Genomic DNA, 23,804 nt, shown 5'->3' with positions numbered 1-23,804 from the left:
TTTATACAGAAACAATTTGTTCAGTTATGTGAGGTGACTGTTTTCATCCTGTGCATTTTTAGGATTAAGAAAAGATTTTCATTAAACTTCTTTTGAGTATTGCTTATTTAAGGTCCTATTTAATGCTGAACACAAAAAAAAACCAAACAAAAACCACCACAAAAAAACCCCACAACAAACCCAAACCAATCAACACTGTATGTAGCTATTTTAAGAAGGTTGATTGGAACACAGGCTATTGCTGTGATTCCTAATTTAATAGCTAAGGAATGTGGCCAATATTCTCCTCTGCCAGGTGTCCTTAGCTGGCTGGTTTATACTGACTTATTGTTTTACTTGTAAGATAAAAATAAAATGTAAGGCTTATGAAGGCTATTTCTAAGCATACACAGAACTTATCTGAAAATCTGCTTTTAATATTATTATTGAATACTCATTGAATATATTTAATCACTCCTGTACTAAAATCAGGATGAATTCAAACCTGATTCAAAATAGGCATCTTATTAAATGTTGAACTTATCAAATATTTTGCAATTACATTCTATGAAAGAGAAAGTTTTATTTAAAGTAGCTTTCATACAATTTGATTTTAAAACAAATACTAAAGTATTTTATATCTGTGAAGCACTAAAGACAGATAAGTATTATGGGAAAATATTTTTCTTAACATTTTGCAAAAAATATTAAATTACTATTATTTTTTAGGCTTTCTGTGAATATATATAGAAAATTGTATTTTGTTTGTGAGAAGGTATAGAAATTAAGTTATTACAAATATATGAACAATGATGTGCTTAAATACATCACTAAAGCAACAGTTGGCATTGTACAACAAATACATTAATAACAGGTGATTTAAATCCTTTCCCAGTCCAATTTTTTGTCCTCCACACTCAAAAAAACAAAACAAAACTGCTTTTTATTTTCTGGTTGCTTTCAGCTCTCACATGGTACATGTTTGATGTGGGTAGATGGGGCAATTTTCTTCTTTTTCTGTTCCTCTTCTGTCTTGGTCTGTTTTATTTTACTTTGAGAAAACAGGCTTAGATATCCTGCTGTTTCAAAACCTGCCTGGACATGAGCTGTATTAGTCTGAGAGTGCCATGTAGAAGAAAATAAAAATAAACTAATAAGATTGGATGTGACTTTTTAAGTTATTTCTCTCGCCACCATTTCCTGCCACAGACATGGAGACAGGACTGTGAAGAGAAATCAGAAGTGCAGTTATTTCAGAAATAAACTGCTGTATCTGTAATTGGTGCTAATGCTAATGCAGTGTTTTAAAACAAGGAATTGGAACAGAGTAGAAGCCACAAGGCTGAAAATAATGAACTCCAGTAAGGTAAGTGATGAACCAACAAAAAATTCAGACCGTGTGATATGAGTGGAGCTCTGACTTAATAGAAGAGAACACAGGAAATAAATTTGCAATCTGCCTCTCTCTCTCTTTTGTTTTGAGCAATTGTGTGGCAGGTGTTTTGGATTAGTGGTGGTCATAGCTCAGAAAACACCCTGATGTTGGATGAATATGCTGCAGAACTGATTCTCTAGGCTCTGTGTGTAAGAACTGTATTTTAGAAGGACAGGAAGTTGAGTAAGTAGCAGATAATTTACTTACACAGATTGATCTTTTCTGCTTAAATATTAGAAAGAAAATAAAAGAAGGGGGTATGGTGTGCAATTTATGGAAGGAAAAGCTGAGATGGGAAAGGAACACTGGGGTCCTGGTGTGATGTGTCTGGTAAAGGCCTCCCTGAGTGAGTAGAATGCTCAGCTGGAGCCTTGAGTCAGCTGTAAATTCAGGTCTGTGTCTGCAGTTTATATAAGGCATTAAGCACTCCAATGTCCTGGAAGATCCACACCTGTCATTTTCAGCAGTGGGAATTAGGCATCTAAACACCTTTCAGTGTCTGAGTCTCCTGCTGTGTGAGTGCCTCCTAACATCAGGCATTTATCAGATTCTGGAGTGCTGCAGGCCCTTTAGCCAGGACAGTGTCCCAGTGACCATGTTCAGAGTTTCTCCTAAGCAGGGCAGATACTGGGCTTGCAGACATCCTGGCTTTTTGATCCCAGTTTTCTTTGCCTCTTAGCTTAATCTTTGTTATCACATATTCTCATGTCATCAGAAAATCTCATTGTTTTAGTAAAAATCATAACTGGAAGAAGTTGCCACCAATCATAAATAGAATTAATTGATTGTGAAAGTGCTCTTGATTCAGGATTAATACGGAAGTTTATGTGTTTTAGAAGTATAGCTGTCCTCTTCTTCCCCCCAAACAAGCTTCTAGTTATCATTTGCTACATTTTTCATGTGTAGGCATGAGTGCATGTTTTGAAACAGTATTACCAAGGTATACTGTCCTCTGTTTAATTACTCTGGCAGCAGTTTGGACTCACTGATTAAAATAAAATAAGTACTCTGTGGTACAGAATTATCTGAATGCTGTTCCCTTTTGTCTCCTCATCTATTATATGACATTATCCAAGTCATTTAGTTTATCTCAGTTTCTCAGTTTTCCTTTTAAATTAGAGATTAATTTCTTCTTTTTAAACTAAAAATCCCCCAAACCTATATTTTTAAGTAATTCCTGATACAGCAAACCTATTACAGCAGTTGATGAGCTGTTTTCATTAAGTGTTTTCAGTTCCCAAGTTCAGTTCTTCAGGACTGATTAACATTAATGATTATGTTTCAGCTCTAATGCTGCCTGGGAAATGTGTTTTGAAGCTTTGATCCAATTTTCATAGCCTGTATATCTGAGTTATTTCCCTAGGTGGACAAGTACTTTCACAGCTGTCCAAGCTGCAAGTCTTGGTCCTACCTTGCACTAGGGCAAGAGTGAGTCTGAAAACTTGGGATGAGGCAGCCAAGATGAGAATGCGCAGTTCAATATCCAATGTTCTGTGGAATAAACGAAGCAGCTGGTGTATGAGTGAACCTGTTGGGCTGAAATACTTGGGGAAGTCTTGTGTCATGATAGGAGAACTGTCCCGTCTGTCATTCCAATGCTCTTTGGCCAATACGCAGTGGGTCTTCTGTCATTGGTGGTCCTGGGTGGTTTTTTTTCTGTATCTGTTTCTAAACAACTGCATGCTCTGCTGTTATCTCCCAGATCAATGGACCATAAAATGTGTATCAATCTTTCAGATCTGTTTTCCAATCTACCTGGCTTTTGTACACGTATAGTCCAGGTAAATGGAGTGCTTTGCTTTGAGGGCAGATTAAAGCTGTAGTTTGCTCCCTTGCTGATCCTTATGAACTACCTTCATCTCTTCTCTTTTTTCCTTTCTCTTTTTTTTTAATCTACAATTCTTTTAATTTTCTACTCTTAACTCACGGAGTGAAAAATGAGAACAAGCCTAGAGCCATGATCTAAAGCTCAGGGAGATCAGTTAAGAAGGCTGATACTGATTTTGGGATATTTAAAACTGATACTTATATTTGGGAATGTTTAAAATGGCAAGGTTAAGGAAGGAATTTTCTTTCCATGGTAAATACTACACCAGATCATAGGAAAAGAGCTCAGCTTTGTATTAGTGTATAGATTTGCCATTAAATCATTAAGAGGGTCATTACACTGATTCAAATTCAGTGTTAGATTTTCCAGATGGGCTTTCTCAGTATTAGTGGCACCAGAGTATTCAGAGGGAATTGCAGGAAGAGTGTACAGCAAAGTCAGGATAGCTGCTGCTGAAACCTCTGCTTGGCTCAGCTATGAATTTATTGTCATTTAGTGAAAATATTGGTGAGAACATAACCTTTTGTAATGTTTAGTATTTTATTGGCTATAAAAGATAAAATATAGAGTAAAAGGAAGTAAAATAGTATTTTGCTAGGTCGGGAGTTAGATTTATGCTGCTACTTACTGACAGAATAATCAGTGGGTCATAAAGATCTGCCTCCTATCTCTTGTGTGTGTGTGTATTCAACAATCTCTTCTTTGTGATAGTTAAGCCCATGGGAGCTTACCAAAACACCAGGTCCCTATTGTCCAAGGGTATTAAATTATCTGTTTAGATCAAGCAGAATGTAGTGGATGCTTCTGTTTCAGACATTAAGCAGTTGGGATAGGACTAAATAGACCAGGATGCTTGACATGTGCAAATGGAGCACATGCTCACAAGGGACACTCAGCAGCGTTGTGAACTAATTCAGCACACACAGAGTAGGCATTAAATAAATTGTGCATTACCATTTGGTGGGGAGTAATAAGCAAAGAGATCTCAAAGTCTTCAGCTTAAAAGGAGTAATAGTGCATGTTTCACACTGTTTCCCGATATGTCTGGTGTGCTCTTACTCAAATAGATTAATAGTGGAAATAACATCAGAAGGCTTCTCTGAAAAATGGCAACACATTGAGATTTTTTATTAGATTGAAAATCCCTATGCTGTGATAAAATTGATAAGATCTCGTGATCAGTGTTAGAGGAAGCAAAGACCAAGTGGCACCATGGGGGAATTCTCTTTGGTAGAGCAGGGTGCTGTGGCAGAGGAGGAAAACCTCTTTGTCAGAGTGAAATTGTCCAGATGTGATACAGAGAACATCATAGTCTGTCAAAATTACAAAGGGCTTTCTTTTTTTTCTTTTCCCCCATAGGTAGCAGACTGAGGTTGGCTTGCAGATGTGAATTCCTGTAAAAACTTTGCCAATTCCATTAGTGTCCCTTGGAATGGGCTGCTCTGGACACATGATATTTTGCTCGATTAAGACTTCATTCCCAATTGTCCTGTTAAACCAGGAAACCTGTTACCCTTTCTCAGAGGGTAGAATTAATCCCCAAGATTTATTTAGAATAATTTATTTGGTACAGCCTGTAAGAGAATACTGGTCTCAGTAATGCCGGCTGCGGACAGTGCTTGGTATCACTGCTGTGCATTTTATTAATTACATGAAGCTTGTGAGAACCGTGTACTTGTTTTTCCTCTTGGAACAAGGGGTTTGGTTTTGCTTCTGATCACTTTTCCTCTCTCCTTTATTCTACTTAGCCCTTCTCTCTATCCCTCAGTGAGAAAAACAGTAACACCACCCCTTTCTACTCCTACAAAATGACTGGTGTAGTGCAATTCAAAACAAGAGAGAAAACCTGGAACATACATGTCATTCTTTCCATATGCATAAGGCAGTGCATTCTTACATTTCTAGATATGCATTTTTATATTCAAATCTCATACCCCTGTTACCTGCACTGTAATAATCACTTGAAGAAAAAACAGCTTATATCCTTGCAGTAGAAGGACAATTGTGATTATGCACCTTTGACTAAATCTTTTGTGCCCTTGAGGAAAATCAGGCTGAGTTCTCAGCTGCTGGTGTGGGCATTGGCACAGAGTTGGGATCACATCTGACCTGGGCACTGAAATGTGACTTCTTCAGAGCTTTCCTTTAATTCAAGGAATGCCCTTTGTGCATAGCTCACAAGACTGGCAGCATGGCAAAAAGACATGAAGAACAATACTTTACACATTTTTTATTCTGGCTTTTATCCCAAGAGATCCCACAGAGCTTCAGTAACTACCATGGAACCTGCCTTTAATGAAGAGGAGTGACAGGCCTCAATTGTTTCAGCACATTTCCATGAAGGTTTTTTCCTCTCACAGTGTGGTTCACTTTTGTGTCTCTGATGGTGAGGGGAGGGGGAGGAGAGCTGCGTTTGGGGAGGTTTATATCTTTGCAACTCTGCTGGTATCCCCGTGAGACAGAAGTAAAGGATTTTTTTGTCTGTAGCTTCAGGATAGTAGCACACAAGAAGGATGCTCACTGTGGCCGTGCTGTTCTGAAAGGACTTCATCTCTCCAAAACTTCCTTACATTTGCAGGGGTGATGTGACCTGCTGCTGCTCTTAGAGTGAAGTTCATTTGCTCCTGGTATAGTAAATTGTCTTTGATAGTTCATGCAGACACACACTCTGCTGAAATTCAGTTGTCAGCACGGTAGAAAAAAGTACTCTGTGTGTCGTAGTGGAAGAGGGGAAATTAGGTTCTCTTTATACACTTGCTTGGCTGGGGCAGGTGACCTAAATGGCCATCTCTCCCTGTCACTAACTGTGGCCTATCTCTTTGCTTTGGAATAAAACACAAGGAGTGTTCCTAGGCTAGGTCAATTATGGGTTTCCTTGCAGAATCAACTCCTTGACTTGTGGAGCATCTTGACTGTAATCTACTTATAAACTGAACTAGTTAAATGAAGACTTAGATCAGAGGTTAAAAACAGAGATCTTAGAACTGGATGAGCCAAGTGGTGCTGTGTTTGGTTCTCAATACTTTGTGTTGCTGCAAGGAGCACAAGCTCCTTTTTAGAGTCCAGTTCTACTAATTAAACATGACACTTTATTAAATATGTAAAACCACCCAATTGTCAAGTACACACAATGTACAGCAAAGACAGTTGAGCAGGAATGCCTGGCTGCAGGCAGGGATTTGCAAAGTCTGCAAAAAACCCCACAAGGGATGGGGACGGTGAGCGTTGCACTACATCGACTCCTGCAGAAGTGTGCTGTACTTTTCATCTTCCTTCACCGTACCTACATGAAAGGATCTTCTGGAGGGGCAGATGTTGGCCTCCCACCAATTCTAAATAATGGATGGTACCAGCATTTGTATTCTTTTTTAGTGGAGCCAGTTTATACCCTGTTTTACTGGCTGCTGTATCCCAAGGAAATACAGTTTGGAGCCAGCTCTGCTTCCGTGTCTCTGATTTGCCTTGTTCAGGATGAAGCTGGGGCTGTCTCAGATAGGCCATCTGGCTCTCTTGAATGAGCTTATTAGTAATAGTGGGGGTGGGTCTATTAGCCTGGGACAGGAACTCAGAAACAGATGCTTTGTTTATGTGTAAAATATGGCTTCAAGCCAAAGCGCTAATCATGATTGCCTCTGAAGTGGTTCTAATCATCTGTGTGAGACTGCAGCCGCTCTCATGGTGTTTGTACAAGCTGGTAGTTTAGAGGTGTTATGTACAAGATATTTGTAGTCATAATTTCTCCAAACAGGTTAAGGCAAACATTATGAGAATCAGCATATTAATGTGCTGTGTTTCAAATTAGAATTATAAACACACTTTCCTCATTGGAGGCTTAATCTGCTAGGAAGAAGCCAGATGTTTACTGATGACACCATTATTTAGAAAGACCTATCAAACTAAAACAAATTGTTGTTGTTTAACTGGAGGAAAGCCTAGTTTTATGTATCAACTTAATAAAAGAGCTCTGTGCTGAGACAGAAGGTTTATTCTTCAGGTAGTTGGTGAAACATGGATCCAAGCAGATGTGCAGGTTCCCTTTCTGGCCTTAGGACAACAAAATGAGGTGTGTCTATGTTTCTATAGCCTGTGTGAAGTAAGTGATAACAGAAAATTAGTAGTCTTGGCTTATTTTTACCGGAAAACCATCCTTGAGGCTTTTTAAGATTTCAGTTAGCATTAAAAAAAGGGTAAAATAAAGGTAGAAAGTGTTTCAATTTTAATTTAAAATTTTAGACATATCCTGTTTAATTATATATTTTTTTCTGCTTCTTATCTGAAAATGCTTTTCTGAGAAGGATAAATTATGACTGGGCAATTCACATGAATGGTTAAATCAAAGTTTTAATAATAAATTCTGTCATTTGTTTTGAAATGGTATTTTATGATTAAAAAACAAAAAGTGATTGTTTCAAGCAGGGTGGCTTTATCCAGTCTTTCTTTTTACTTTCAGATCTCTGTTTCCACACATGCTTTCTTCATAGACATTTGAAATCAAGGCAACTGTGTGAATCTGTCCTATGATCTGCAAATTTTTGCTTCCATTGATCTCTTGATAGAGTATATTCCATATTGCATAAGCTTTGCATCAAAGCACCTTTGCTTTTTTCTTCCATTATTCTTTCCCATTTTGGCACTGTATTCCAGTCTTGCCTACAACACCAGATTCTGTGCTTTTACAATAGCATGAAGCTTACCTTTTTTCTAAAGCATCTGATCTTCAAAATATGCTTAAAACCTAAGCCAAAATGTTACTGTGCCAAACAAAGGTCTTTGTACTGCACAAGGGAAAAGGAAGGTAGAGTACAGGGATTGCCTTATGAGAGTAGTCCTCTAAAGGTAGGATGTGATATTTAAGATAAGTGCCACACTTGTATGATGTACATCACACTGTCTGTGGATACACAAGTTGATATTTATGCTGTGGTCTGGTGGAATTGTACAACTATCAAAGGAAAACTGTCTTTATTGAATCCTCTCTGTGTAACTTCAAACTGTCACTCTGCAAAGTAGGATATTTGTAATACTGGGAGACACACCCGAAATTTGTTCATTTCATTGTTTTTTGAATTGATGTTTTCTAAAACATATGCTATAAATACCTAAAGTACTACAGTTATTTCCATGTAGAACAGATATAAACTGTGCCTTTGATTTTTTAAGAAAATAAGGTGGTAATGTGAAAGTTCTGGGTTAGCTACAAACAGACTGTGAGTTACAGTTTCTTGGGATGCTAGGAGGCATATAGGAGAAAATGGTAAATATTCAGTGGAACAAAACCTGGCATCACTTGCCTGCATCTGTTGTTAATTAAACCTTGTAATCTTTTCTTTTTCCCTCTTGACTGCAGAAATGGAAAGGTTGGGTAAGTAAAAGCACACCTATCAACCTTTTGATAGTATTAGAGAACTAAGCATTCTCAGTTTTCTCACTGAAATCTTCTTAGAGGTCTGGACTTGCGGGAACACACGATAGCTCTGAGCAAAGCCTGTAACACTGCTCCTAATGTAGCCCTTTTGTGGCTATCCACTGCAGCCCATGAAATGTGCAAAAATAACTCATGGTTCACAAAACACCTCAACCCACCTAGAGTGTAGAAGCTTAATTGGTAGAAATCCCTGCTGGACCTATCACTATCCTATCTGTAATCTTACTGGGCATGGTTCTCAAAGGACAGACACAAAATGAATCGTTGTTTAATTTGTCTTTTATGCGTCAGAACTTCCCAAGAGCACAGAAGACCATCAAATAAATAGTCCTTTCTGTTTTAATTAGCCACTTCTTCATTTTTTGCAGCTACTTTCTTTGGCAAGTGCATCATCGGTTTCCCTTGCCTTTCAAACTGAGGACAATGGTACAAGGGCAACAAAGAGGAGGGGATCTTTTGCATGTATCAAGAGGCAACTTTCGTGTTCCTGGCATTGTCTAGACTGAGAGTGTGGCTTGTATGAGGAGTTTTATTAATAGCTGTGTGGAATTCTCTAAGTACTGGATGTAGTAATGACTGCCGTGAGTTTTCTGTGTATTCAGTTCATAAGGAGCTCAATGGCATTTATGTCTTCATAACAAAAGGCAGATGTAAAACACTCCTCTGCTTAGCAATAGATTCAAACAGAAGATAGCTGAAAAATTAAAAATATAATTGAGCCCTTTTTAAAGACTACTTCAAAACTGTGCAGGTGCTATTTAGTTAGATATTTGGTTAGGTGGTAAATCTTTTGTCAAGAGTGAAGAGAGTATCAGGAAGTAACTGTGAGGCAGATTCAATGGTCCTTCCCAGAGAAAAGCTCCCACTGACTCATTCAATAGACACCACAGTATTTGACTGAGAAGGAATGAATTTTACCTTCATAGGCTGAAAATATCTAATAAAGGGCCCAAGTGGGTTTTCTTTGAAGTCAGTTGGGGCTATTCATTGACGGAGCCACTGTTCAGCCTAAGTGAAGGTGTCTGGCCCAAAAAACTTCGGCTAATGTTGCACTGTGCTAAAATAATCTGAGAATCAAACACAGAACAAATCTAACATTTCATTTAATGAGTCTATTATACCATGTTTCCCTAGGAAACTTGTAATTATAATTAATTACCTCAAATCTGCTGCTAATCCATTTGAGCTTAGAAAAGACATGAATTTTAAGGAAGTTAATTTTCTGGTGCTATGTTACTGTCTTTGAACATTTGAATATTTGAAGTAACATTACAACTGAAGGACTTTAATTTTACATATCTCTTCAATTCTCCTCAAGCTCTCCCAATTCTACATTTAGTTGCTGTTGAGCAAATGCTTATAAAAATTATTTGAGATGGGAAGAAATAGGGAGACTTTGTATTTACATTGGCTCAAATATAATATTTTTCTTTATATTTTCAAAGTGAATCCTGCATTTCTATAAGCTAAAGGGGCATATGGAAATGAAAATGCTGTCACTTCACCAATTCTCAAAGTATTTTGGACTCAATTTCAGAACCTCCAACTGTTTGTCAGTTTTCAATCCAACTTCTTTCTCACAGATCTATGTGAGATAATGTTTTTAAGGACACCTGCTAGAAAGTGTTCTATATAAAGTGTATTATAGCAAATAAATTATTATACCAAATGCAGGACAGATGTAAGTCTGTGTGAGCATCTGTATACTGAGCATGTTGATTTACATTAGCTGAAAAAATGTCTGCTACTGTGCAACAGCCAATAACTTGACTTCCATTGAGGAGGGTGGTATTTAGTGTATTTAGTTTAGGAACTGAAATTTAAAAGGTATTAGAGAGTTGACCAACCCTGGCAAAAGAAATCTCTGTAGTATTGAAAACATGGGGTAAAGAACTGACTACTGAGTTCAGCCTTAAAGTAACTTATAATGATACTTAACCTTGTCTGTTATCTATGATCTTTTTAGTGTACCTTTCTAACAGCTTTTTCAGGACATTAAATGATTAAGGAACTACAGTTATAGTTTCATAAAGGCTTTGAATTAGTATTTCTGAATGTCTACCTTATAATCACAAAAGTGATTATTGCCCTAATCATTGCAGGTTGCCTCTGTCCAGGAAGGGTGAAATAATCATTCTATTCCTTGAAAAGCACTGGCTGGAAAAGCCCCAGCAGTGACACCAAAGTAAACCAAGGCAGGTGTTGCCATACAGAATCTTTCAGGACCTACCTTTTCCTGCAGCTTCTTCTCTAGCTCAGATTTTCTGGAAAGAAAGCAGTACATTGATAAGATCTGGGCTAAAGAATCAACTGTTCTGAAAGTTGACCCTTGTAAATGGAAGAACAAGCAGTGAGATATCATCATTATACCCATAAACTGGTTTGTTTTAGAGAAAGTGCTGAGTGACTTGAAACTGATCCAAATTGTCCTTAAATACAGTCTGGTTTGTGACATTGTACTTCCAAGGGTGTGGCTTGTGACTCTTGCACAATTTTACCGTCCGGCACTATGATGTAATTTTATCCTTAAAGAATGCTAAGTATTCATGGAGTAAGTGTTTTATATATATGTGATCTTTGCTTATCCTCTTCCTGCAGAATAACCTCATGTGTGACTTGCATACTCTTGTTCAAGATTCCCTACTGAATAATTTTTCTCTGCCATTTAAAATGAGTCTTTTAATACCTGGAAAGTCATAATGCATACGAAACAGATGGAGTAAGAATAGAACTTAGACCTTTCCTCACTTTGAAGTAATTTCATAGGTTTAAAAAACAGTTATGATAATTATATGAATTTTAGTTTTGCTTCTCTTAATGGATTGTAGGATTGCAAAGTAATGCCATCAGATTTTCATTTCTGCCTTGCCCTCCAATTAGTTATAGGAGCTACAGGCCATATTCTTCACTTTTAGCAACTGCTATCCTGAAGACAGGAAATTGATTAGAAGAATCCAGTCTGGGCACCGAGGGAGGAATTTTACTTCAGTCACACCAATTCTGGGAAGCTTCTAAGAGGGAACAGGTTCATTTTTGTAGTACATTAATAGTTAATGTGCCATGTGAGAGGCCATTATGAGAAGAAATGTGGTGATGTATAAATAGGTGAGGAAAAGCTTGAGCTGATCCGTGTTTCTACTCTGTTTTGCTGCTGTTTCTCATTCTTTTGTATCTACCAGCCTTTAACTCCTTGTGGCAATGGGCAAGTGGAAAGGTTAGACAGGGAATTCTGCTACTTTACTTGCTCCCAGCCAGTGTCCCACACAGCAAAACTCTCATTTTATGCTGGCATTGACATTTTTACTAATACTTCTTAGCATATGAGAAAGCATGGAAATCACATGCCAGGCTATGAATACCTGTGACCTGTATTTCAATGGATCTCTGAATATTTGGTGGTGGCTTTCTTCTTTTTCTTCAACTTCAGCACCATGTGGATCAGTGATTTTGAGAGGCTTTGTAGGGGGGCTGCTTGATTTTGTGTGGGAGATAGTTTTGTTGCCCTCTTTCAGAAATCCTGTTATAGAGAAACCCTTGTAAAATGTTTCCCACTACTCTATAAAACCCCATAATTCAAAATACACCTAAAAAGAAACAAAAATATTTGGTTTAAGACAACCACACACATGAAAGTTCCAAAACAGGAGATTGACTCACATGACTACTGTTCTGACTTTTGTCTGTTTTGCTTTGTTCCTCAACCACATATTTCTTTGCACTACAATAACCTCTATTTTTGTATTTGATAAATTAATACAAATTGAATTCAGATTCTTACTTCAGCAAAACTTTCCTCACTTTCTTTGCAAAATATGCATAAATAAAATAATAAATAATCAATGTAATAAGAATTGTCTAATGTGCAATATGGATATGACTAGGTCCAATGGTTTCTAGGAAGTATTTGTCATACTAAAGATAAATATTTATGAAAATGTTGCATCCACAACTATTCTTTTTAGTCCAAACAAATCACAGGTTAAAAGCTTTAGACTCAGAACATTGATTTTAAATTGCTGAAACAAATGTCTTTGTGTACCACTTTCTGCTGAGAACTGTTCAGTAGCATGGTATAAATATATATACATATATAGTTTGGGTTTGGGCAGTTGGGTAGTGTTTCAGATCTAGCTAAGACAGTTTTTTATAATATTCATTATATCAAGAACAAATTACACATCATCTTCTGTGGAAGTAAAAAAGATTTTTTTAAACAACAGTTCAGTGTGGGCAGTAGACAAGAATGGGGTTTTTAGGGTCTTTGGGCTGTCTATTGAGAAATGGAATTCAGCTGTCTTTACTCAGGTTCATAGCACCCTGATCTGCCAGAGTGCTCTTATGCCATTATAGGTGGCAGCCTTTTTGCACTAAAAATGGATTTGCTGAGGAAGTGCAGGAAAATGAAGTGCACAGGTAGCTCAGTCTTGGACTAAAGCAAGCGTGTGTGTGCGTGTGTGCGTGTGTGTGTGTGTGTGTGTGTGTGTGTGTGTGTGTGACAATGAGTAACACGGTTTAGCAGCCTATTAGCTGGCAGTTGTGGTTAATAGAAGTACTGAGTGTACACAGTCTCCAGAGCATCTTGTAGATTACATGCACATTCCTGCTATGTATGTGATATACATAAAGTTAACTTTAAGTGTATTTGTATTAATTGTGATTTTCCTGAGAACACTTGTAAAAGTAATTTCCGCAGGCACTGCATTGCTATCATGAGATCTATTAATTCCAGTGTTATATCTGTAAGAAGACAAGCCCTGTGATTAGGGATGGATTGTGCTGGAGCCTCACCCCTTTTAGCAGTGACATTTCTGCAATAGTACCAGAGTAGGTACTAATGACAGTGTCGATGCACCGTGTACCCACCACTGGGGCTTTGTGTCTGTGTGTTTGGGACGAGACTGCTGGGAAAGCGACTGACCTTTTTTTGGTCAGTTTGCAGACTGGCTGCTCCATCCTCCTTAATTCCTGAATCCAGAGAAATTGTTTCATATTAAGATATAGACAGAAGCAGCATGGATGCTAATCTGCAGCTCTTGTGCCAAGTTCTGCCAGTGAAGGTTCTTTAAAAATGGTATTTGCAAATTATGTATAAAATGTCTTTTTTTCAAGAAATGAATTCTTGAACAGAAGGTTTTTTTCCCCTCCACAAGGTTTTATAGTGGTTTGGTTGGGTTTCTTTTCAGTAGTTACTTGTATTTTTTCGGAGTTTCCTTATTTTTCTTATTTTTCTTAGCTCCCTGATGTGTTCTTGTGGAAAAAAAAAAAAAATCAGACTCCAAATGCCTTCTCTGCCTCGGGTGGCCTTGGATATGCAAATCTGTCTTGAATAGCAGAGGAGTTGATAACTCTGGCCTACAGCTCTCACACAAAGGAGACAGATTTGTCTTCTTTACCCCCTGTTTTTCTCCTCAGGAACTCTGTTCTTGGTTGACAATATAAAGCAAAATGAAGAAAAAAATGAAAAGCCCGCTCTAAGCAAAGTAAGAGAAAGGGGAGTAAGGAAAAAAAAAGCACTGCTTGTGCTTCAACCAAATAAATTGCTTGCTGCAATTTTTTTTATAGGTGTCTCTCATTGTTTTTATTCTCATTAGTGGAAATGAGGAGTAAAATATTTGTCAGACCTCCATATTTCCCCATTATCATTGTATTTGTCACAATATGTCACTTTGCAGAACAATGCTTCAGAGGGGCCCTGAACCATGATTGCTGGAAAAAGGTATGAATTGTGTTGTCTACAATAAACTCAGTATGTTAAAGAAAAGGGAAATACCTCTGTGGACATGATTGGAAGGAAAGGTGGCTATTTGTAAACATAGAATAAGAAAACTAAATCTGTTTTGTTTATCAGACATGTTTTAATAGTGACAGTCTTTTTATTAGTCATTTAGATTTAGTTTACTATTTATAGCTTAAAATGTTCGATTAGTGACTTGATCCTTCTTGTAGGTTTTTACTCTTCATTTGTTGGTAATTGAGGTATTTGTTTATATTAATTTCCTTAAAGTATGCAGTTAAAAGAAATTAGTATTGAGGCTTTGATTAGTAATTGAAGATCAAAGCTTTTACCCGGTGGTTTGTCACAGAAGGTGCTGTAACACACATTTCACAGCAGTATTCTTAGACACGATTTGCTAAGCTGGTTACTGACCAGCTATTGCTCACCTTTTATGTATCACTGGTTAAATGCAGTAGCTGGGAAAAACAGTGCTACCAACACTTGTAAATTACTTCTTTTTTCTTTTTTTTTTTAAATCTGATCAGGTTTACAGTACAAATGAGAACTGCAATGCCATAATTAGGAAACTGAAATTGGAAAGGACTGGTTCTTGTCTAACAAAAAAAAACCTCTACAAAAGTTCAGCAGAGGGAATTTTTGATGTAGCAGGACTGTTAACAGCTGCACTAAATTAGAAGCTGCCTATGGAATCCATAATAAAACAGACAGTGAAGCTTCAAACAGAATTTCCATGACTGAGTATGCCTATGTTCCAGACCCATCTCTGGGTGTTTTTGCTTTATAACCTTCATTCTTTCCAATTTCCTTTTTCTGAGTTTGTGTTTTAATAAACAATAATGCAATAAAAGAGTTCTCTGATGTTAATGATGTATATGCATTGCTCAATAGCAAAGGCTTTTTAAAATTAATTAATAAGTTAGTAGGAAAAGTGAGTTAATTGCTGCAGCAGGAGGCCAGTGAGTCTGTAGGAGTTTTGGACTTACCCAGAAAATTGATGAATTGTGAGCAGCAGAAATAAAGTTTCATTATGCTGCCCTACATAGGTGCTTCAGATCTGATTCCAGAGAGTGCCCACTGGACAGAATGTACCTCATTTTGTTCCAGTAGCTTTTTTCTCTCTAAAAGGCAATTCTCTGGGCTTAAAGGAACTGCTCAAAATGCAGCTCCCATTTTGTATGTGTTTGTTCAGTGCCTCATGTTTGTGTAGAGCCCTTGTCCCTAAGACCCACACTCTCCATTTTCACAGCCTCTTCCTTTTGGTGCTTGTTTTGGCTTCTTTCACCAGACTCCTGCCAACTCTTTGTCTTTGATCCAGGTCAGATATGGCTGAGTGTTATTTTTAGTTCTGTGCAGTGCATCCCATGGGATTGCAATGTTCTTTATTTCACTGAATGTCACTTCCCTTGCTGATCTCATTGTGTGTACCTGTTCAGCAGAGATGTGTACCTTCCTTACTGATACAGAAATAATAACACAAATGCCTTTTCTAGCTGAAGCTATCATTCTGAGACCCCACAGAAACAAGTTTCCTGGGGACCTGTCTGCACTGAAGGATGAAGTGTGGTATAAAGAGCCCTCCTCTGTATCCCTGAGCCAGAGCTGTGAAGGGTGATGTTCTCTCACTAAGTAAATGAAGCTCTAAGAAGGATTTCTTGATAGGCTGGAGATTTCTTCTTGAAAATTTCTTGAATCTTTTCAAGAAGATTGCTATTCAAAGGCTTGGTGCTGCAACTTAAGGCATTGGGACAACAGCATTTTTCAGAAGAATTGAGGCAACTAGACAGGGGCTTTAATTGTCTTCAGTGTCTATTTCTCTTGGATTTAAGAGTATGTGTATTTTGTGTTATGTGTGATTGTGTTAAGAATGCTAATTTTTAGATAAATATTTATTGCTGTTTAACAGCTTTGTAATAGATATGTGAGTATCTAAGAGATGCGTTACATAGCTGTTATTTCTTAATAAATGTATTTTAGGTAATCAATGAGTACTTAATGTGCAATTACTGTCTTATTAAATCTAAATTGAATGTGTGGTTTAGGAAATGGTGAGCTTGCAGTCATATATGTATGTTTGGCTGCAGATACTATAAAGCTAAGTTTACCAACAGTGACTGGCTGGGAAATTAATGCTTTAAAAAATTTCCTTCATTTCCCCACTGAAGTTCGCCATGAGTTTCTGGACCTGTACTTGGCTCCTAGTGGGAGTTTGATTAACTGTTCTAGGTAGTCAGATTCAAAGTGCAACTTTGCTGGTGGAATGGGAAATTCCAATGTGATGGTTAGTGGGCAGTCTTACAAAGAGGCCACTGCTTTGCTGGAATGTTTAAGACAGGCAGTAACTCCTGACAGCTGGGACAGGGAGGAATAAAGTTAAGGTTTTTTTCAGGCGGTGGTGGTGGTGCCTGAGTTTGCTTATGTGACTCTTCCTTCCCTTCCCACGCCCTGTTTCCCTAAAGCATGGTGTTTCTGGGGAGAAGACCACATACCAAGAAGAGAGATTGAGCAAGATTTGTCTTGTTTGTGAGTGTGTTACTTTAAATTTGTTTTCTACTAGATGTGCGTGCCTTCAGTGAGCTGTAAACTTTTTTAGCATATAGGCATTCTCCTTTCTGTCTTCAAGTCAGAGTGGAGACCAGGCAGCTGGGAAGGATGTGAATCTAACACTGAAAAAGCTTTCAATAGGAATGGTAATCTATTCAAACACAAACCACCTGGAAAAGCAGCTGGCCCCTGTTCACCAAAGGCAGCTCCTACTTTCTCTGGGTAGTGCCTTATTAAGGACACTCCCGGTAAAGAGCGGTGGAAAGGTGTAAAAGGACAAGAGATTTGTAAGTCTGTTTTATAAATAGAAGGTTTATTTTTTATGTTTAAAAACCAGAGAAAGCATGAGGTGTTTACTTCTGCCATAATTCTCCTAAAAAGCTGATTTGCAAACCAAAAGCTGCTGACAGATTCTGTCAAGGACTGTTGTGAGCTACGGAGGGAGCCTAAAGACTCAAGTTAGGACAGCTGGGCTGTGAGTTCGTACTGCCCTAAAGTAGGGTGCCTCACAATGTCATAAGAGGGGTATTTAGCACCCTTATCCCTACTTAGGTTGCAGAGGCTTAAAGTAGTGAATAGTTCCAGGTATCAGTGCAGTGAATGGCTAGTGAGGTACACTATAAAACTGATGAACAGTGCTCTACAACGACTAGAAAGATAGGGCTGGCTTGTTCCAAGATAAATGACTGTTTTGGTTAATGACTCCTCTCTGACTGTACTGTGCTTATTTTCTTGTTCTGAACTATCTCCCTATTAATTCTGATTTCATAATTAGATGCTGCCAATTTTTATATGTTCAGATTAAAGCTCTCATGTAGTGTAGTATCACTCTTGACCTTTTAAATGACCTCTTTTAACAGTTTGGCAGTGAATGAGTACATAGTAATGAGTTTACTCTGCCACTTTCTTAGTGCTCAACTTCATTTGATGCACTGTGGCATAGTCAAGAAGGCAAATTATTTTTGAAATCATGCTAATTAGAAAAAAGGCCATGGCCTTATGGCTACTGATCTGAGTCAGGTACTGTCCCTCATCTCCCTGATCACCCCATGCACTGCCCTCTTGCTAGAGATGTGAGATGTGTATCGTGAATACTTGAGCACATTACTCCTAGAATCACACTGAGTTCATCAGGGTGGCAATTGAGGTGAATGCGTTATATTATGTTTCCAGATGACAAAGGTACATGAATAAACTTCAGCAGAGGAGGACAGTGACATTGTAAACACCTGCACATCACTGAGTAATGACACAGTTGTTTGTCTAGCTAGACAAAGGTCCCTAACTCCTGCAGCAGCTGAGTATGGAACACCCTTGTAACTCAAAAAAAATTTCTAGAGTGATAGAGCTGAGATTTTTTTAAATGGACAATTTTGGTCCCTGAGCAGAAATAGTTTCATTTGGATCATGTATAATCAAGACTCTTCACCAGTTTCTAAACTGTATGGACTTCTCAATGCCTAAGTTGCTCTTGGAGCCATCTCTCATTTAGATCAGGTTAGCACAGTTGTGATAGAAAAAGTATTCCACAAAAAATGAAATGCCTTTTTTTAGCTTCCATTATATTTAGGGGAGTCAACAGACAAAATTTGAAAGTCTGAGATTGAGTAGCTATTACATTTCAAAGGCACAAAACTTTCCAGTCTATTAGAATGAAAGCCAGTTTTTCTTGACCTGTTTGCAAACAGTGATTTAAGTGGACCACATTTCTGAGGAAGGTTCCATTTGACCTTTTGCAGTGCTGCCTTGTATATCTCAATAGAGAATATGCCCTCTGTGGGTAAACCAACCACAATATCATCCTTCTCCTTGTGGGATTTACAAATGCTGGTGTAAAGGCAAAACTGCTGAGTCCCAGAGACAGTACTATGACTTTCCTGTCATCTGAGGTGGCATAACTTGAGCTGTAAGGGTAGGCTAGGCTGTGGTAGTCTGAAATTTTACCCACTTTTAATCCTTCCAAGACCAGGACATGTGTGCGTGCTGGCAAAATCAGCTGAGATAGGCCTGGCCTATTCCTGTTGTAGCATGGAAGATTCTTTCACAAAAAGGAAAAGTCAGCAGTTGCACTAAGAAAGGAGATGCTTTGTTGCTGCTGTTAAGAGGGACTATTCCAGTTGTTCTACAGAGACTATTACAGTCTACAAAAGTTGTTGTGGATAATGTGAATTTCTTAATGAAAATGTGGGGTTTTTTTCAGTCTGTCTAGTGCCTACACAGTTGCTACTAGTTTTAGCTCAGCTTGATTTGTCACTCCTATCTCTTGTATTTGTAAAGTTCAGATGCTTTTCTCAGCAAGGTGTAACCTGGCTGGTGGTAACACATATTCTGCCACTCCCACTGGGATGGCACATCTGTACATAGATCAATTGCTGTGGATGGTCTCTAAGTGCATCCTGTCTGCGTACCGAGGGGGGTAGCTGATTTTAAATGCTCTGAAAAAATTACATGGATCAGCTGTTTCAGGATATTTTTGGTATCCTGTATGATTAACTAGCTATTCCAGTCCAATGTCATTGTTTTATATAGGGTTGTGTAGTGCATGTGTGATTAAAAAAAAATAAATAAAAATTACTACTAGTGGACTGGTGCAGTAACTGTTGTTTTAAAATATTACTACTGCATGTATCTTTCCTTCTGCTTCATTGTTTCCCTTTTTTTCCACAATTTATATAGAGTATTGAAGGATGTTTGAAAGTGTTATCCTGCTAATATAGTTTGCTCCCATCTTCCATTATTGTTCCAGTCTGTGAATGTGAGGTGAAATAAATTCAATTTTTGTTCAAGATTAAATAAAATAAATTTTATTCCTATTTTTTATTTACAGGTACACTTTTCATTAGCTGTTGCAGATGGATAGGAGGCGTGTAGTCCCCTGGACTCACTTAGGAAGAACATGTTATCTCAGATAATGTTCCATGGGGCTCTGCCAGCCAGGGGAGTGTGTCGGCAGTTCTGTGGGCATATGGGCAGCCTGTGCCTGCTCAGCCCTGAAACCACTCTGCTGTGGAAGTACCCAGGAGGAAGGGAGCTCTGCAGAGATAATGCCATGTCCATTCCTCCAGTTTAGAGTGCTCTTCCCAGCATCCTCTTCAAACTCTCTATTGGATGATTCTGCGCTTCGGTTAGTCCTGCCTCAAAATGCCACTGTAGCTTTCTTGAGACACGGTGTTTTTGCTATTGCTTTCTGCCTTAGGCAACTTAAAGTGGAGTCAAACAGCTTCACACTTCTTCTCAGGAGGAGGTGGCAGCCTCCTCTGTTCACATAACTCTTTTGACTGGCCAAGCCTCTCAGAATGTGAGGCGATGCTGTGGTGTCGGTCAGCCCCCAGAAAGGGGCAGTGAAGAGGTTTCTTTTCTTGCAGCTTGCTGGCTACTTGGGGTAGCATGGACTCCTTGCCCTGATTTTCCTTCTTGCCCACTTGTCTGTGCTGTGCAGGAGGCCCCTGCCCTTTCCAGCAGCCAAGCAAGGCAGAGTAGAAGGACAAAGATGGCCTTGTTTTCTTTTAGTCCAGTATGTGATAAGAAACAAATCTCTGACAGTCTAGCCCCGAGCTACCATTGCTTGACAAGCACTCAGAAATGCATTGAAGCTCCACAGCAGACAAATCCAGCTCATGGTACTATAGTAAGGATTCTGTTTCCTGTTTGTTTGAAGGAATTTCCCATGTTTATGTGTGTTTTACATACAGTAAAGGTCCAAAGCAAAGCAGTAACCCAGAGTGGCTTACTGTGTCAATCTTATCTCTTGTTCTAGATTCCTCCTGAGTTGAAATTCCATGACCCAGAAGTTACATTGCTCTCAATGTCTCATCATTCCAAGTCCAAACTGTGACTTAAGTTTTGTGGTGCGTGTTATACCTTGATGCAGCAGTCAGGAGATAAAACAGATCCTTCTTAGGGAATGCTGAAATGTAAATGAACAGGAGTATTGGGGGGGTAGAGGGGTATCTAAGTTCTTGCCTCTTTAAATTTTTATTATTTCCCATCCAAGCTTACTGTTTTTGTTTAATCTTGCCATTCCTTTTCTTCTTCATTGTGTGCTCTTGTTCTTAGGGATATGCAAACTTTATTAGTCAGCTCAGCTTTCAAGCTCTGTGAGCTTTTGTGTTTGAGAATTGGGAATCAGGTACTTTTACAGTTAGCCTAAGGGGAGAGCTGGGCAGGAGGAGCCTTTATGAATAATCAGGGTTGACATCTCCAACGTTGTTCCTTCATTATAAATATTGTTAAAGGAGCTGTGACCACCATGGGCTCAAACAGAACAGAGCATAGAGGGGAAGAAAAAGACAGCCTTTGATATCTGCTCTTTACTAGTTATCACTCCACTGATGACACTGACATTGACAGGTCTCTTAGATTTGGCTGCCTTTTTTTTGGAAAGTTTTTCTTCTATTAGCATAATTATTCTGTCTGTTGAAGTCTGAGTTCATTGTACAAATTGTAAAGGCTGGGAACGGTAGTTAATGTTGCTGCTTGTAAATTTTCTTAAATGTTGTATGCCCAATAGATAGTGAGAGCATTCTGATTCTATCAACTGTTTTTGGCTGCCTTCCTTAAATGGATTTACTGAATACCCCTACCATTAATGAATCACATACTCTCCATGAACTATATAATCTAAATGATTGGTTTATTCCCCCCTTCCAAGTACACATCTTTTCATTAACATGAGCGTATGCAATGCTATTTAAATAGAACCTTGCTCTAAGCTTTATTCTCTGTCTTTTTTACTTGATTGCGTAGGAAAACAGTTGCTCAAGCCTGGACTTTTTGAGGGTTTTTCCTTTTAGGAAACTAAAACGTATTTCTGCTATCACAATCAGCCTCCCTACTGTATTAAATATTACTGAGAGGGGAAAATTCTGTTTAGTGGGATGATTAGTTCTCCAAAGGGTTAGCACAGCTTCATGGGACATGTAGCATAAATTTTCTATTCATAAAATACTTTGAAGTTTTAATGGGTATAAAAGTTAAAAATACAATCAGGTTATATATTCAGAATGATCTTGCTCTTGGAGTATAATACAAAATGTTTGCTAGTATGAGCACAGCACTTGCTTGATCAGACTCCTTTCCTCTGGCACATATATTTTCCTTTCCCAAGTCACAGACAGATGGAATGCTTGCTGTAGTATTTGAAGTGCCCTGTGCACTAGTGCAGAAGAATTTTTCTGCTCTACTCACAGATCCTCATCTGGTCTGGGTGTCTTTCTGGAAAAATACCTGGAAAATTAACTTCCATGGAGGAACCTGGAATCTTCCTCCATGCTCAGCACTGCTGCCAGAGCATGAGCAGAGAAGGCAGAGAATGCTGAGGAGAGACTCCCTCTTTGAACTGAGCTGGGGAAGGAGGCAAGGGGAGATAGAGGCACTGAGATGACCTTGAGAACTTCTTACTCCAGAATACCCTTTCAGATAACAATATTGCTACATTGAGGGGTGGGAGAGGATGGGAAGGGAGTACACCACTTCTGAGCCAAATATTTCATCTGTCAGGCAGTATGACATTTGTTAAAGCTGATATGAACTGAAGTTCATATTTTGCAGTACCTGGTTTATAGACTGGTTGGAGTCTGTGGTTTTACCTCTAAATAGGCTCAACCAGGAGAATCAAGCCTATCATGAGACGGCTGCTAAAATGTTCTTTACAAAGACCTGTTCTTACTCTGGAAAATGTTTTGGGATCTATGTATTGGAAAGAAATGTGTCTTTTGATTGTACACAAGTGACTGTTTTGCATACTGATTGAGTGGTTTTTTACATATGGGGAAAATCCTTAGGTCCGTTCACAGGGATGATGGGGCACTATGCACTGCTTGCTTGGGATAAAGTTTGTTGACAACTTCAACATTTTTATAGCAATTTCTTTCAATTGTCAGCTAAAACTGAACAAAGAATACCAAGTTTAAACTGAATTATAGAAAAGGTGGTACATATTACTGTCAGAGCATGTGTAACTGCAACAATGTGTGGGAAAGGAATGGGATATCTAAGGATATTTGATGGAGAATACTTTGAGTAGCTTGACTAGAAATCTATTATCACTTTTTATAAAATATAATTGCCTCTTTCTGGTAATGACATGGGAACAGATAAGGTGGCTCTGAAAGTCTCTCCTGTACGTAACTAATATAAAATGGCAAAGAACCTTCTGCAGAGAACAGCAACAGTTCCATGTGCTTACATTTCTTTAGTCTTTTAGTACTCTTGGAAAAGACTGAAGATAGCTCAGTGTTAATTCAGAGATACACACATATCCTGTGGTAAAAGGTACAGCTCTGTGAATTGTACTTCCTATCAAATAAGATTTTAGTGGAACGACCAGCACTACCTAGTGTAGTATACAATGCTGTACCATAAAACAAGTCTGACCATGAGAAGAGAAAAATGAATTACAGTTTTTCATAAGACTGACACATGTGAAAAAATATTCTCCCCTTAAGGAAAATGGAACATCAGTTTGGACTTTTGTTCTCCACATTGTGGAGAGGTTGTTGAATGCAACAGGAACTCTGTTCAGACTGGACATGATCTGGCTGTGTCCAAGTTACACCAGAGGAATTTTCTCTTATCCTTGCCTTGCAATGCAATAAAGAGCCACACGCATATTGTGCAATTCTACGCTGGCTCTGTATTCATGAGGATGCAAAAATAAGAGAAAATATAATAGAGACCAAAAGTGTAAGTCAAGCAAATTTACTAAATAATTCTGAAGAATCAGGATAGCACTGGGAACCTGTGAAATAGGTACATATAAAGTTTTCTTCCAGATTGTGTGCATGAACTTTCAGCAGTATTACTCACCTTGTTGTCCCAAGTGTGTCACACCTTCAAGTTTTCATTTCCATATTTTAGC

General features: G+C 38.3%; 1 long non-coding RNA gene across 2 annotated transcripts in view; it reads left to right on the top strand.

The window, feature by feature from the left end:
• The window catches only part of LOC147650727 (uncharacterized), a 105,041-nt gene that overhangs the window by 3,202 nt on the left and 78,035 nt on the right, over positions 1 to 23,804 (top strand). The window lies entirely within an intron of this gene.

Source organism: Cyanistes caeruleus, chromosome 13, assembly GCF_971803275.1.
Source record: "Cyanistes caeruleus chromosome 13, bCyaCae1.hap1.1, whole genome shotgun sequence".
Lineage (NCBI taxonomy): Eukaryota > Metazoa > Chordata > Aves > Passeriformes > Paridae > Cyanistes > Cyanistes caeruleus.
This window is presented reverse-complemented; position numbering and strand designations above follow the sequence as displayed.